Here is a 12,964-nt window from a genome sequence, read left to right as displayed (position 1 = left end):
CTAGCGGGAACGGCCTAGCAGACGACTGTTCCACGGCGGGACCACTCTGCGCATGCGAACTGGGCCATCTATTCTTGCTCCTTTAGCCACTTTCTACCGGGATAATGCGCTGACCCACCCGCCGGTCGACACTCTCGGGATATTATTGAAAAATTTGGCGGCTGTACCTCAGCACAACGACTAACAGAATGAGTGTTTTTTTTTCTTTTTGCTTTTCAGTATGGTGAACTCAGTTGCTTGTAACTCGGCACAACGATTAATGAAACGGGTCTCTTTCGCGTCCCGTTACCCTTCAGAAGGAAGGGAGGGGGTTGCCGTAACGTGCGAATACGAGCGCTGATGTAATGTGCTCGGGTACTTGTAATAACGGAAATCCCTCAGTGCGTCACTTCGCTGAAGCGATGGAGTCGTTACGTCAACGAACGCGGATTGCTCTTAATGCAAGACGTCTGCTATTTCCCACGTGGTTTGTTTGCCCTCACTGCACTAGTTTCAGAATGCTGTAACGTTCAAGCTCTCTCTCTCTCTCTCTCTCTCTCTCTCTCTCTCTCTCTCTCTCTCTCTCTCTCTCTCTCTCTCTCTCTCTCTCTCTCTCTCTCTCTCTCTCTCTCTCTCTCTCTCTCCTCTCTCTCTCTCTCTCTCTCTCTCTCTCTCTCGCCTCGCTCCGCCCGCCTCGCCTCGCCGCGGGGCGGAACAGCCGGCTGCGTGCGTGAGGCGCAGGGGCAATTTTATAAGATGTACCCTCATAAACACCGTAAGCAGCGCGCCCCGACCCCGCCAGTGGGCGTTGGTGCTCATTCACTGCTCCTCACGTGATCGTCGTGAGGTTTAGGCAGTTCTTTAAGCAACGCTGTTCTTTCACGCAGGTAAACACTGAAGCGGGTTTGACGGAATGGCTCCTGCGACTGCCACCTTGGCCTTTCCGATTCGGTGAGTACGCATCCTTTTCTGGCTCACACTAACATGCTTTAGGTGGGCGGCGCTGCGGCATATGTTGCTGGGATGTACAAGGAGGTGTCCTTGATGCATTCCCGCGGCCTGAGGCGACGGTTTGGCCTGGGCTGAAACTACTCGAAAAAGCGCGGGCTGTAATCCAGAGCCCGTATCGATTTGTAGTCTTGGACATCGCGAGCTGTTTTTTTTTTTTTCCCTTCGAGATCACACGTTTTCGCCATCTGCAGTACATGTCAACAAGAGCGGTACAAGGATTCTAGCTGGCACGCGCCTAAAAAAAGCACCGATTGCTAGGCGGACACGCGAGCCCTTTGCACCAGGCGTGGCGCTAATGCGTAGATTTGAATCTGTATACATGTTTAAAAAAATTTTGTTTGTGCACGAGGGGATGTTTGGGACAACACCAAGCCAAACCTTTTTGTATTTTTTAAAAATACGTCAGAGCGTTGATGTGGGGGAGTTGGTTATGGCTGTAACCACTCGTTTACGGCTAATTATATTGCGGAAAAGGACAAAGAGGGTGTGCAAAGGGGGGCATGATCAGCATCATGAGCTAGTAGAGAAGGGAGAGGTGATGAAAAGGTGTCTTTACCAGAGCCATGACCTTGGGTCTTGTTCCTCAACAAAGTAATCAATATCTCGCAGTAAGTCATGCAGCTCAGTAGCACCAGTGCAATACGACAGAGAGAAAGCCGAACAAGTCTGAGTCTTGTTTCAGCAATTCGACTTGAGTCTGACACTCAGCAAAGTGCGTGTTGAAAAAGTGAGCCCGCAAAGACGTTAGTGTGACGAATTATTTCGCGAACCTTGTAGCGGTGGCCATGCCTCTCAGACATTAAGCGCGAGCAGAGGAGATAGCTCTTGGATCTAATGCCGAGTTCATTGAAGTATATGCAGTATTTGGTAGTTTCGTACGCAGTCTACGCTTCACGAGTGGTCCCCAGCGGAGTTGTCAGCAAAAACTGTGCTTAAGAGGGACCAGCCTTTCTTTTTATGCCTCACTGATGGCGACTGTCCGTCACAAAAATGCACTGCAGGAAAGCCAACCTTACACAGTGCTTTCCTCAAAACAAGTGCTTTCCTCAAAACTTAATAAAAGAAAATAACTGGTTGATTCCTCTGTCATAGGAATTGGTAAAACACGAAAGGGAAATGTGCAGCGAAATCTGTAGCGAAAGGAGCATGATTTGCGGGTTCCACGGCTGTCTTGTGGGTGTGCTTGGCGAGCGACGTCCTGCTGGCGTGTCGGTGTCGCTTCGGCAAAGGTGTACTGGCGTCATTTCCGTGACGGATATGATCTCAGTGAAATCTTGGCGTATCATGGCATAAAACACTTTCGTGTTAAAATATACAACTTGAAAACGAACGACACTGAGTGTAACGTACTTTTTAGGACCAAAGGTTGCTTCTCCGCAAGAAGACCCTGTGTGCAGGGGTGCACCCTTTACAGGCCGCTTGCTTCGTGGCACTGGCGTCACTTCCGTGACGGATATGACGTCAACGCAATCTTCGTGTATCCGGGAATAAAACACTTTTGTGTTAAAATAAAACGCTTCCCGTTGTCGGAATCGAACCTGGGTTCTCCGGTTTATGAAGTCGACGTCTACTGTGCCATTCCGGCAGGGTTGAAGCAGTTTGGATTTAAAGCGAAGCTTTCTTGGTCTCTCTGATGGCGACCGTCCCTCCCGTCAATGAAACTCTGTGAACCCCTACAACCCTAATGACAGCGTAGGAATCCCTCACGAGAATTCTGAGCGTTTAAACCATCGTTGTCGCTACACAAAGGGGCGTTAGTTTTTTGAGTGACCATTGTTAGTTGTGTTTAGTGCGTCGCATGCTTAGGATTTCGCATTTCACATCGACATCCATCCTTGTGACTGCTTAACGCTTAATAATCGTGGAAAGAAATCAAGAGGCCGAAATAATTGTTTTCCTGAAACCTTCCTGGTCACGCTTACGTCTCCGCGAGCGAAGAAAAAGGCCTTCCCGTTGTTTTTAACCTTCGCCGTTCGTTTTTTCCTCTTTATTTTGACAATCCCGAACTGCGTTATCTAAAGTAAAATCGAAGGAAGAGGGGGGGGGGGGGTTGTCGGTTGTTGCACTAAGCTTGTTTTTCTCAGACGTATTGACGCTGTTTCCGCAATCGATACTTCATTTTGCAGATCTCATGAGGGCACTCGAAAAAAAAAAAATAAACTGGAGTGCTGAAAACCATTACTAGTACCAACTTTCTTCATGTTTACATATCAGCGCAAGAGCGTGCCAGCTGTGGCGCAAACGAAATTATTTTGTTCATCGCCTCGTTACGTGTTTGGGAGGAAAGCGTGCTTGCCTCGGGTGCCCTGTTTTTAGAAAACCGATTACTAGGCTCTCGAGGTTAGTTGTGCAATATCGCCCCTTGGAATCTCGCTCCAAGGCTCGTTCGTTTCTCCGTGCCACCTGGCGAGAACGTTCCGTGGAAATAATTTGCCGCTTCTCGGCGTATCGTGCCATATGAGCGCTCTATCTGCCTCCATCTGGGCCTCATTATTGGTGAACCTGGGAGTCGCGTTACAATCTCTTTATCACAAAAGGTTCCCCCCTTTAAGGCAATACAGGGAGTACCCGCCTCTGCACTTCTTCACGCAAACCGGGGGTGGTAGCAAATGTCGGAAGCGAGGAAGGACGCGTGGAGACATGCTTGAAACACGGTAACACTGGCACCTGGAACACCATGGGAACACTCAGAACTCTTGCTGTCGAGTAAGCGCAGGGATGCACCGGGAAGAGAGAGAGAGAGAGAGAGAGAGAGAGAGAGAGAGAGAGAGAGAGAGAGAGAGAGAGAGAGAGAGAGAGAGAGAGAGAGAGAGAGAGAGAGAGAGAGAGAGAGAGAGAGAGAGAGAGAGAGAGAGAGAGAGAGAGAGAGAACCTTTAATAGAAAAGGATGACCACTGGTCACGGTGGGGGAAAGGAATGGGGAGGGAGGGTAAGAGAAAGTAAACAAATGCTGGTCGTTCTCAGTAGACCCAATAACTGGGCCAGTTCTTGAAACCTGCAATTCATGGGCCAGTTCATGGTGATCGCAAGAGGGTTTGTGCACGTTCACCAGTTCGTTCGGGGCAAGACCCGCTCAAACAACCCGTGCTAGGCCGCTTTTAATTGAATAACCTGCTATTTCATATAATAGCTGTGCATCAGTTTGTTGTGGATCGGGATGGTGTTGGGGTGATTTGAATGTGCGGTGCGTGGCGAAAGCTGATTAAAACACGGTACGTAAGAGCATTGGTTACCGCAAGAACGGGAAAAAAGCGCGAGTTATGACACGGTAAAGCGCAATCACCGGCCGCGCATGCGTAGTCATTGCGTTTCACAGTGTCATTGCTCGTTCATTTTTCTCAGTTCGCTTTTCTGTTTCCCAGAGCTCTTCTACACTTTAAGACGTCGAACACCTGCTGGCTCACTTTCAAGCTTTGTTGATACAGTTGCGGAAAAAATAGCGATACGTGGGAACTCGGTAACACCGGAAATGCTGCAGTGCAACGACGAAGCACTAGAAAGTATTCGGCATAGAATAGCTACTTGCACGCACCCATGCACGCGCGCACCCACGCACTTACGCACTTACGCACTTAGATGCGAAGTTGCTGAAAAAGCCTTTGAAACTCCCCGAGTGACAGAATACTGAGCCAGCAAGAAGGAAAATGGCTTGTCTCCGTTGCTAGGAAATTCCCATGTAAAGAATTCGAGCCTTGGCATGCGCTTTGTGTGCATATGGGAGCGCTGGGACGGAGTATATGACTCTCCATATATTCGGACTAGAAAGTTATTGACCTTGCTGTTTTTGGTTAATCTCCACCGGGCACATACGTCATGTATGCGTGGGTATGCGTCTAGTGCTTCAATGGCATTTATTTTTCATGTAGCTTTTCCCGCGAGATCGACAACCCACGGGGATCTTTTTTTTGTCCAGCCTCGTGGGTTTCAATGTGACAACAAAGCTTCAATGTGACACCCTCCATCACCGAAGGCTGGAGGAGGAAGAGTGGTTATTACGACCTCCTCTTCACAAGTAGCTGTGCCTGGTTCAATCTCTAGAACTTCTAAACTGGGATTAAGCCGTTTTGTGTTAAAGATCTGCGCCCGGCCGCACATGCGCCGCGCTACCGACAACGGACACGCGGCGACAAACAAAGGTCGAGGAAGAGCACCCACTGTGTTACAATGTCGATAACGCGCTGTAAAATTATTCGGTACCTTCGCTGAGAACAAAACATTCCTTATCGAGTTCTGCCGAGAAATATCCTTCCTCCGTTTCATGTTTCCCTTTTCCGAGCTTTTAGTTCGCGTTCTCCGTGGATCGGGCAGGATGCCAGGTGCAGCTATGCCTACATGGGGATTGATTGATTGATTGATTGATTGATTGATTGATTGATTGATTGATTGATTGATTGATTGATTGATTGATTGATTGATTGATTGATTGATTGATTGATTGATTGATTGATTGATTGTAGGGTTTAAGGCGCCAACGCAACGTAGGTGATGAGGCGCGCCGTAGTGGATGGCTGCGGATTAATCTTGTCCACCTGGGATCTTTAACGTGAGTTGAAATCTCGAACACACGAGCGTTTTTACTTTTCGCCTCCATCAAAAAAGCTGCCGCCGCGGCGGGGAATCGAACCCGCGACCTTGGGCTTAGCAGCACAACGCCTTAGCCACTGCGTCACCATGGCGGGTTGCATGGGGATTGTATGCAAAAAGTGCTCATTTTTAAGAATCCGACGTCACATCTCTTTCCACTAGACCCGAAAACTTGCTTGGTTAAGGTCCGAACGTTGTTTTGAATCAAATACTTAATGTAGTTTTCTTAGGCCTGGTATAGCATGTTAGGCTTACTACGGGATAAACCTCACCAGAATTCATTTACCGGCATTCTTTCTCTCTGTTCCTTCTGAATCGGACCTGCTTGTTGTAAAATCGTGTATGGTTCTCGTTATCTTTAAAATTACGCGTACACGTTGCATAGGCATGCATAAGCACGAGCTCTCATGACTGACCTCAGCAAAGGACGTTCGCTGATTTTAATGACTGGTGGAAGGCGAGAATGCCGGAAACACTGATTAATTTCACTCCGTTATGGAAACACCGTGTGGTCGTACAGGAGGGGAGACACGCGAACAAAGAACGAAGGCGCCGATGCGTGGGATTAGGAGCACTTTTGGCGGCGTGAAAGCAAGTCCACATGGCGTCTTGTGGAGCACTGCAACAGAACACGCCCCGAAAAAAAATGCAGGCTTTGTGGGACATTGAATCGTGCGCGTGTATCATCGCACTGAAAACAGGAGGGTCTCATTGTCTTGAAAGGTGCGTCTGAAGTCACAGTGTTTGTCACGGGAAAGATTTTTCATACCGTGAGAATTTGCAATGAACAATGAAGTACCTTGTTTTGAGGCGAATGGGCCTTAAAGGGCCCATTGACCAAAAAGTCCGGCGTCCGGATCAGAAAAAGCTCCTTCGAAAGAGCGTCGTACCACGAAGCGTTACTTGGAACGAGGCGATCTCTACGGGAGCCTCAGTGCGTCAGTAGCGAGAGGTGGTCGTCCATGCCACTAAACCGTAGAGGCAAAGATCCGAAGAACGTAACAGAACGAGAGTATAGAGAGATAGATAAATTTACCATCGCCGTCAACTCTCACATTTTCACAGCGGCAGGAGTGAGTGGCGACGCAACGCGTAAGAGACAGATCGAAGCCATTTGAAAAGGTTATGGTGGATCGCAAAGCAGGGTGTGCCAAGCAGTAAGGTTACAAAACCTTTCCACAATGTACGTGCAAATAAGGTATCTCAGGTGTTCAGTCATATTTAAAGCGCAAACAGACGTGTTGTGGACGTGTTGTAGACGTGTTGTCTTCTTCTTGTGTTACGTCTGTTTGCGCTTTAAATATGAATCAGATCCAACTAGCTCAACTTTCCGTTCAGGCTCAGATGATGAACTGGCATTACGGCTTTCTCATTCACAAGTTATAAGAAGTGCTTAGGTGTTCTCGGAATTTTCTGTTAGTGCAATTGCAATGAAGCTCTTTCGGCTGTGCCTCCACATACTGTCCAGATACAAGCGTGAAAAAATAGGAAAAAGAACCTTTCCTGAATTAATGAAACTCGAGCAGGGCTCTCTCCCCAGAGAGTAAGCGAGGAGTGCGGCCAAGCATCGACAGCCCTCGTTGCAACGGGAGGAATAGAATCGACGGGGTGGTGGTGGGTCGGAAGGCCGACTCTGGTTGAAAATGGGCGCCCGCGACACTAGCGCCCGGGTTCGCGCAACGGCCGGCGCCGGAACTGTCGCGTCGTCCCTATCGATTTCCAATTACGCGGTTGCCGCTGTACGCAAATGCAGTTTTCCCGAAGGGGAAGCAAGGCCGTTGGTTGGACACTGCTGCGCTCGCTCCCGTTTCCCCTCCTCCTCCTCCTCCTCCTCCTCCTCCTCCTCCTCCTTTACTCCCGGCCTTCTACGCCTCCTCCCCCTCGCTGCGTTTCTGAAGTCTCCCGATTGCCCGCCGCCTGCAATTTCTCCGCTTTCGCCCTCCTCCATTTTCGCGCTGGAGCTTGGTTTTCGCACATGCAACGTCGGTGGTCTGCCGCCGCCTTTCGGTTCGGCTGTGTTTTCCTCCCTGCTCTTTTCCTTTTATTTCTCGCCTGTTTGTGTCTCGGAGACAGATTGTTTTGGGCTGTTCGTTCCGGGGCCCGTTTGTGACGACGAGGCCAATGCAGAGAGGACGCCGCCAGTGCCTGTTTGAATGCGCTGCTGTTGGAGGCCCTTCGGTGCCCGCGTCTTGTTGCGCCTGGTCCCTTGGAAGGCTGGACTCGTGTCGTATTTCTGCGTGGCTGGCTTAATTTAAGAAAATAATTAGTTCCCTTCCATTCTGTGGAGAAGGATGACCTCGAATCTGGGCGTAGTTTGTAATTTTGCGATCGAGCAATTAGCACTTACCCCAATGAAACTTTGAAGGACTCGAGATTTATTCTAGTAGACAAACATGTGGCTGTCCGTTTCCGTCCCGCGTCGTAGGCATCTCACTGTTTGTGTAAAACACCAGCCCAAACCAAAACCGCATGGCCATTGAGGACAGCTGACAGGTCGCATAGAGCAGCGAGACTTCCACGTTTAAACTTCCCGCCAGCACAGCGCGCATGTCATCGGTAGTGGCATGAAGTCTAGCTGTGCATGCACTCCCCCCTGCTTCCACCCCCGACCACTGCACGCATAAACCGGCAACCGGTGATGGGCGTGTGCTTAAACGTGAAATACGCGAGCTAAAATGTCGCGCGGAAGGCCTTTCCTGCTGTAAAAGCATTATGGGCTTACGTTGGCGTTCAAAGCGGGCAAGTTGCTCTGGTAACGCCTGATAAGGGCGCTACCGCCGTTATCGGTCGATTGCACAGCTTGTGAAGGGGGCATCGGTGGAGGCGAGCGGAATAACGCTTGTGTCGGCGATGGCGAGGAGGAGCGCCACAGCGGCGCCGAGTAAATCGGCTTCACCGGAATGAAGACGGGGGGTGAGACATATATTGCCTCGCAGTAAAAAGAAAGAGGAGTGGGAAGAAAACAAAAATAACAGTCAGACTAATCCGAATAGTTCTAGCCCGGCAGACGAGTCGTCTCTAACGAATGAGTGGACGTCGTGACACACATCCCTATGGCAGCGTCCCAGCTTCTTCGCGCACCCTCAAAACAAGAGAACTGGAAGTGACAATCGCAGTGACGAAGTGACAATTGCGCCGGGGTTGATTAAAACAATAAAGAAAAGCAAAGCACACACAAAAAAGAAAAGAAAACCACAGAAAAGCAAAAGCGAATCACAAATAAACAGAACATAAACACAAGGTGCTCACAGCATTAATCCAAGGGAACTGCTCCGCACTTCCGACAGCTTTAACGTTGTGTGGAACAGCGACTTTTTTAGATGCAAAGCATCTCTTAGTCGACCCTCCGTCGTTCGGCGTCCGCACCTCTCCTTTTCGTACCCCTCTCCCCGCCAGCTGTGATAACGCCGCACTCCTCGCCGCTCGGCTCGTCTCGTGCCGGCTCAGAAAGACACTGGAAACACTGTCCCTCCAAGAGCCCTAACCAGCTGTGATAACGCCGCTCTCCTCCTCGCCGCTCGGCTCGTCTCGTGCCTCCGAAGACAAGGCTGCACAGAGGTTAGCTCGCGACGCCGAACGTAAACGGCAGCGTCGAGCAGCGAATTCCTCGCTTCGAGAACGAGAAGCCGCTTTGAAACGCCAGCGGCGAGTAGCTGATCCATATGGCGTTCGGCAACGTGACAACGCTACGAAACGCCAGCGTCGAACAGAAGATTCCTCGCTTCGAGAACGAGAAGCCGCAAAACGTTCCCCACTACTCGATAAATAAAGAAGACATTTAATACGCTACTACACGTGTCTTTATTCTAACAACCAACCACGGTACTACTCCACGGCTTTGCATCCCCTCAGGGTTCCCACGTGGGAAGATGGTGTAATTTTTTTTTGCTACGCTTAGGCACTTGTCACTGTCAATTTTATCAGGTTGTGTCTGCACAGTGGTGTGTCTGGGTATTGGAGTGCCTACGACAAATATTGTGCTGCGTGAGCGTCACTCATTCTGCCAGGCACGTGATGGCCGATCTCCCCTAGCGCCCCCTCTCAGGTGGCACCCATAACGCGGGACCTGCCATGCGCCGCTGCAGGTACGCTAGTAGGCCGGGGCAGTACAGCATCCTCAAAATACAGTTTATATGCTTGAGCAATGAGAAAACCCGCCTCTGCGTGTGGAATGCTTCTGAGAGAGAGAGAGAGAGAGAGAGAGAGAGAGAGAGAGAGAGAGAGAGAGAGAGAGAGAGAGAGAGAGAGAGAGAGAGAGAGAGAGAGAGAGAGAGAGAGAGAGAGAGAGAGAGAGAGAGAGAGAGATTTTAGTTAATGCCATTCTGGTCGCGCTTGTAGCTACCTGCGAAGGGGCCATACATTTTCCTCCAAAATCGGTTACCCCCTATAACACTCTTTTCCGCCATGCACTTTGAATAATAATGAAGCCGAGTTTTAGAAGGCTAGATTTTCAGCGTTTCTAAGGCAAATGTGTGGTCTTATGAAGGCATTTAATATAATTCCCTGCGGTCTTCATAGTTTCATACGAGACTCCTTATGTTGCCCCTGGAGAGATGCCTTCTCAGCAGAGCCTTTTCTTAGAGCAGTGGAGCCGACTTTAAAGGGACTTGGTAATAGTGCTCTGTAGGCATACACGGTGTCTCTGGGGGTATTAATGAATGCCCTAGAACGTACCCTGGCATAAGGCAGCTTGCTACTCCACTGAAAGAAAAATTCATTTTAAGCAATCCATTTGTGTCTAACAGTGACGCCGACTATAAAAAGGATCGGTGTATAGCACTTTGTAGGAATACGTGGGGTACGTACGTGAGGGTATTTAATAAAAGGCGCTAGGGCCTTCGCACTTTGATGGCAGACTACCTACATTCCGTCTGGAAATGTGTATTTTCAGCATGCGCCTCTGTAAAGCAGTGAAGCCAACTTTAACGTTACTGTGTGTATCGCGTTTCATAGGGATATATGGAGTCTTATGGAGGTATTCAGTAACAAACAATTGGCGCAGCTTGAACTAGTGGTAGAAAGCTGAGAAACCGCAGAGCTCGCGGCCCCATCTAGCTTATTGGTTCGGCTAAGTTTGGGCGCGGTCATACTTGGAGACTCGCCCAAGTTTTCTGCGTGGTGTCGTTGTTAGACCCCCCTCCCCCCTTCCCCAAAGAACAATGTACATACTTTAATTACCGAGTGTTCAGTGTGCGTGAGCTCGTGGCTCCGTATCTCCGCACGAAGTCGTCGCATCCGTTCTCGAGTGGCGACGCGGCGGCTTTCGCGCCGCGCTTCCTCTCCCTTCGTCGGAGACCTGGCTTTTGCACCTCACATGGATTTCCGAACTTGCCGCTGAAGGTTCTCCATTACTGGCAGGCCCGGATCGTTTTGTCCGCAAGCTTCCACATCGCTCCCTAATTGGACAGCGTTATCACGCGCAAACAGGCGCCAACCGGCTTCGCGAACTCGGCGTCTGTAGCGCAAGATTTTCAATGCTTCCCACTTGAGGCACAAACGCACGTAAACTGGCGAAGAGAAGAGCACGCGAGAGGTCACGCCATGAAAGCTGGGCAGAGTGTTCTCGAAGGTCGAGTAGTGCCGGCACGCGCGATGACGTCATAACTAGGCGAGGCTTGGCTCCGCCTACGCAGCTGCGCAAAGGTTGGGCCGGGCGCTTTGCGTCGGCGGAGCTATTTTTCTTGGCATTTTTTTCCTAATGCCAACGGACCAAGCTCAAGCTTAAATAACTGTGTTATTAAAACTCTATTACTACAATGACTTAAACTCTGCTGTTAAATGTCATTGGGCCATCACACTTTGATATCAGACTCCTTATTTTGCCCATGGGAAACGTAGGACATCGACTTCTACAATCAACTTCGCAGAAGGCAGCAAAAGGCCTTCTGCGTTTCATGAAGGACACACGCTTGGACGAAAGACAATACTGCCCACGAAGAGACTAAAGTGTGTGCGAGACCCCGCTCCTATCGACTCTTTTTCGCCTGCCCTCTCTTTCATCCCCTGAACACTCCTTCCCCAGTGCTGAGTAGCAATCCGGGCTCTAAGCATGGATAACCTCTCGGCCTTTCCTTTCGCTTTTTTCCTCATCCTCTTATCAACAGATCATTTGTGCATGGTAGTGAAGCGGAATTCAAGTCGCTCAATATGTGGCGTGTTATAGTGTTACACGGGGTCTTGTGCAGGTATTTATGAAATACCCTTTGTCCATCGTTCTCTAATGTCCGACACTTTATATATTGCCCTCGAAGAAATGTCTTTCCAGGGTTCCAGGGATGCATTTGCATATAGTAGGGACGCGGACTTTGAAGGGACTGGATGTATAGCAGAGCGGCTTGCGCATTTACTCGACTACTTCCACTCGATAGTTTCTGCAATTAAGACGAAAGCCTTGCATATCTGTTTTAATTACGCGCGTTGTGAGTTACAGAAAATCGGTGGCACAAATAAGTTGAAGTTGTGGTCTGGGCGAGCGCGAGCCAAGGATCGCGCACAGGGAATTCATTAAAGGAGAGCACCCGCGCCAAAGCAGAGTACGTCGCTGTCACGCGTGCAATGCGAGCCGCCTTGAGGGTTGAAGGTACCGACGGGGCGAATAGGATGCTCCTGGTGATTCCAAGCGAGCGGAAGGAGCTTCGGGAGGTACTATTTAGGGGGATGGTCAAGTGGTGACTGGCGTGGCTGCAAAATTCAGCATAAACTTTAACAGCAGATAACAAAGGTCCACCTAGACCTTAGAAACCACACTGTTAGAAAGTTATAGGTATCCAGCTTCTGTGTTTCAACGCTCTTGCTCCGTTTATATTGTCACTGGTTATGTTGTCTTATGGGTTATATTGTCACTGTTTATATTTTCTTGGATGAATGAATGAGCGCTTCAAGTTTCGTTAACATCATCGCCATTATATTGATCACGTCATCAACTCGCGCAGCAAGTGAGGCATTTTAGCCCTGCTTATATCGTCAGGCTTCATTAAAGATCGTACTTTTTCTCTTTCTCTCTCTCTGTTTACATTTTTCCTGTAACAATATGCAGGGTCTTCGTTAATCCCTTTGGAGAGGAATGAGAGTGTTCTGCTTGTCGAAAAAACGCTGTCAAGTTTCAATTTTAAAGCGCTGCCATAGAGCTGACGTTTGGTTCCCATCCGGCCCCTCTACGTCATTTCCTTTAGTTGTTTCGAAGACACGGAGTAACGCTTTCCACGTGTGTCATTCGCTTTCGACCTTCTTTCCCACAAATTGCGCGCTTTGACAAGCGTTTCTTCTTTGTCTCGACTTTCAGGCTCTCCACAAGTTCTTTTCTAACTCAAAAATTCAAATATTCGGGATTTTACGCGTCGAAGCTGTTCCTGGGCTTTGAAAGGTACCGTGCTGGCGCAGGGCCGTGGAT

The 12,964-nt window shown here is 49.4% G+C and overlaps 1 protein-coding gene across 13 annotated transcripts in view; it reads left to right on the top strand.

The window, feature by feature from the left end:
- Pmca (plasma membrane calcium-transporting ATPase 3) overlaps positions 1 to 12,964 on the top strand; it is a 283,076-nt gene that overhangs the window by 120,923 nt on the left and 149,189 nt on the right. For all 13 annotated transcript variants that reach the window (XM_077682997.1, XM_077682996.1, XM_077682993.1 and 10 more), the window contains exon 2: positions 867 to 930. The gene's annotated coding sequence lies outside the window, so the exon portion shown is untranslated. The remainder of the gene's footprint in view (positions 1 to 866; positions 931 to 12,964) is intronic.

This window comes from Haemaphysalis longicornis, unplaced genomic scaffold (genome assembly GCF_048455015.1).
Source record: "Haemaphysalis longicornis isolate Haplotype H1 unplaced genomic scaffold, Haemaphysalis longicornis Haplotype H1 scaffold_9, whole genome shotgun sequence".
Taxonomy (NCBI): Eukaryota; Metazoa; Arthropoda; class Arachnida; order Ixodida; family Ixodidae; genus Haemaphysalis; species Haemaphysalis longicornis.
Note: the sequence above shows the minus strand (reverse complement) of the source record. Positions and strands in the feature narration are given on the sequence as shown.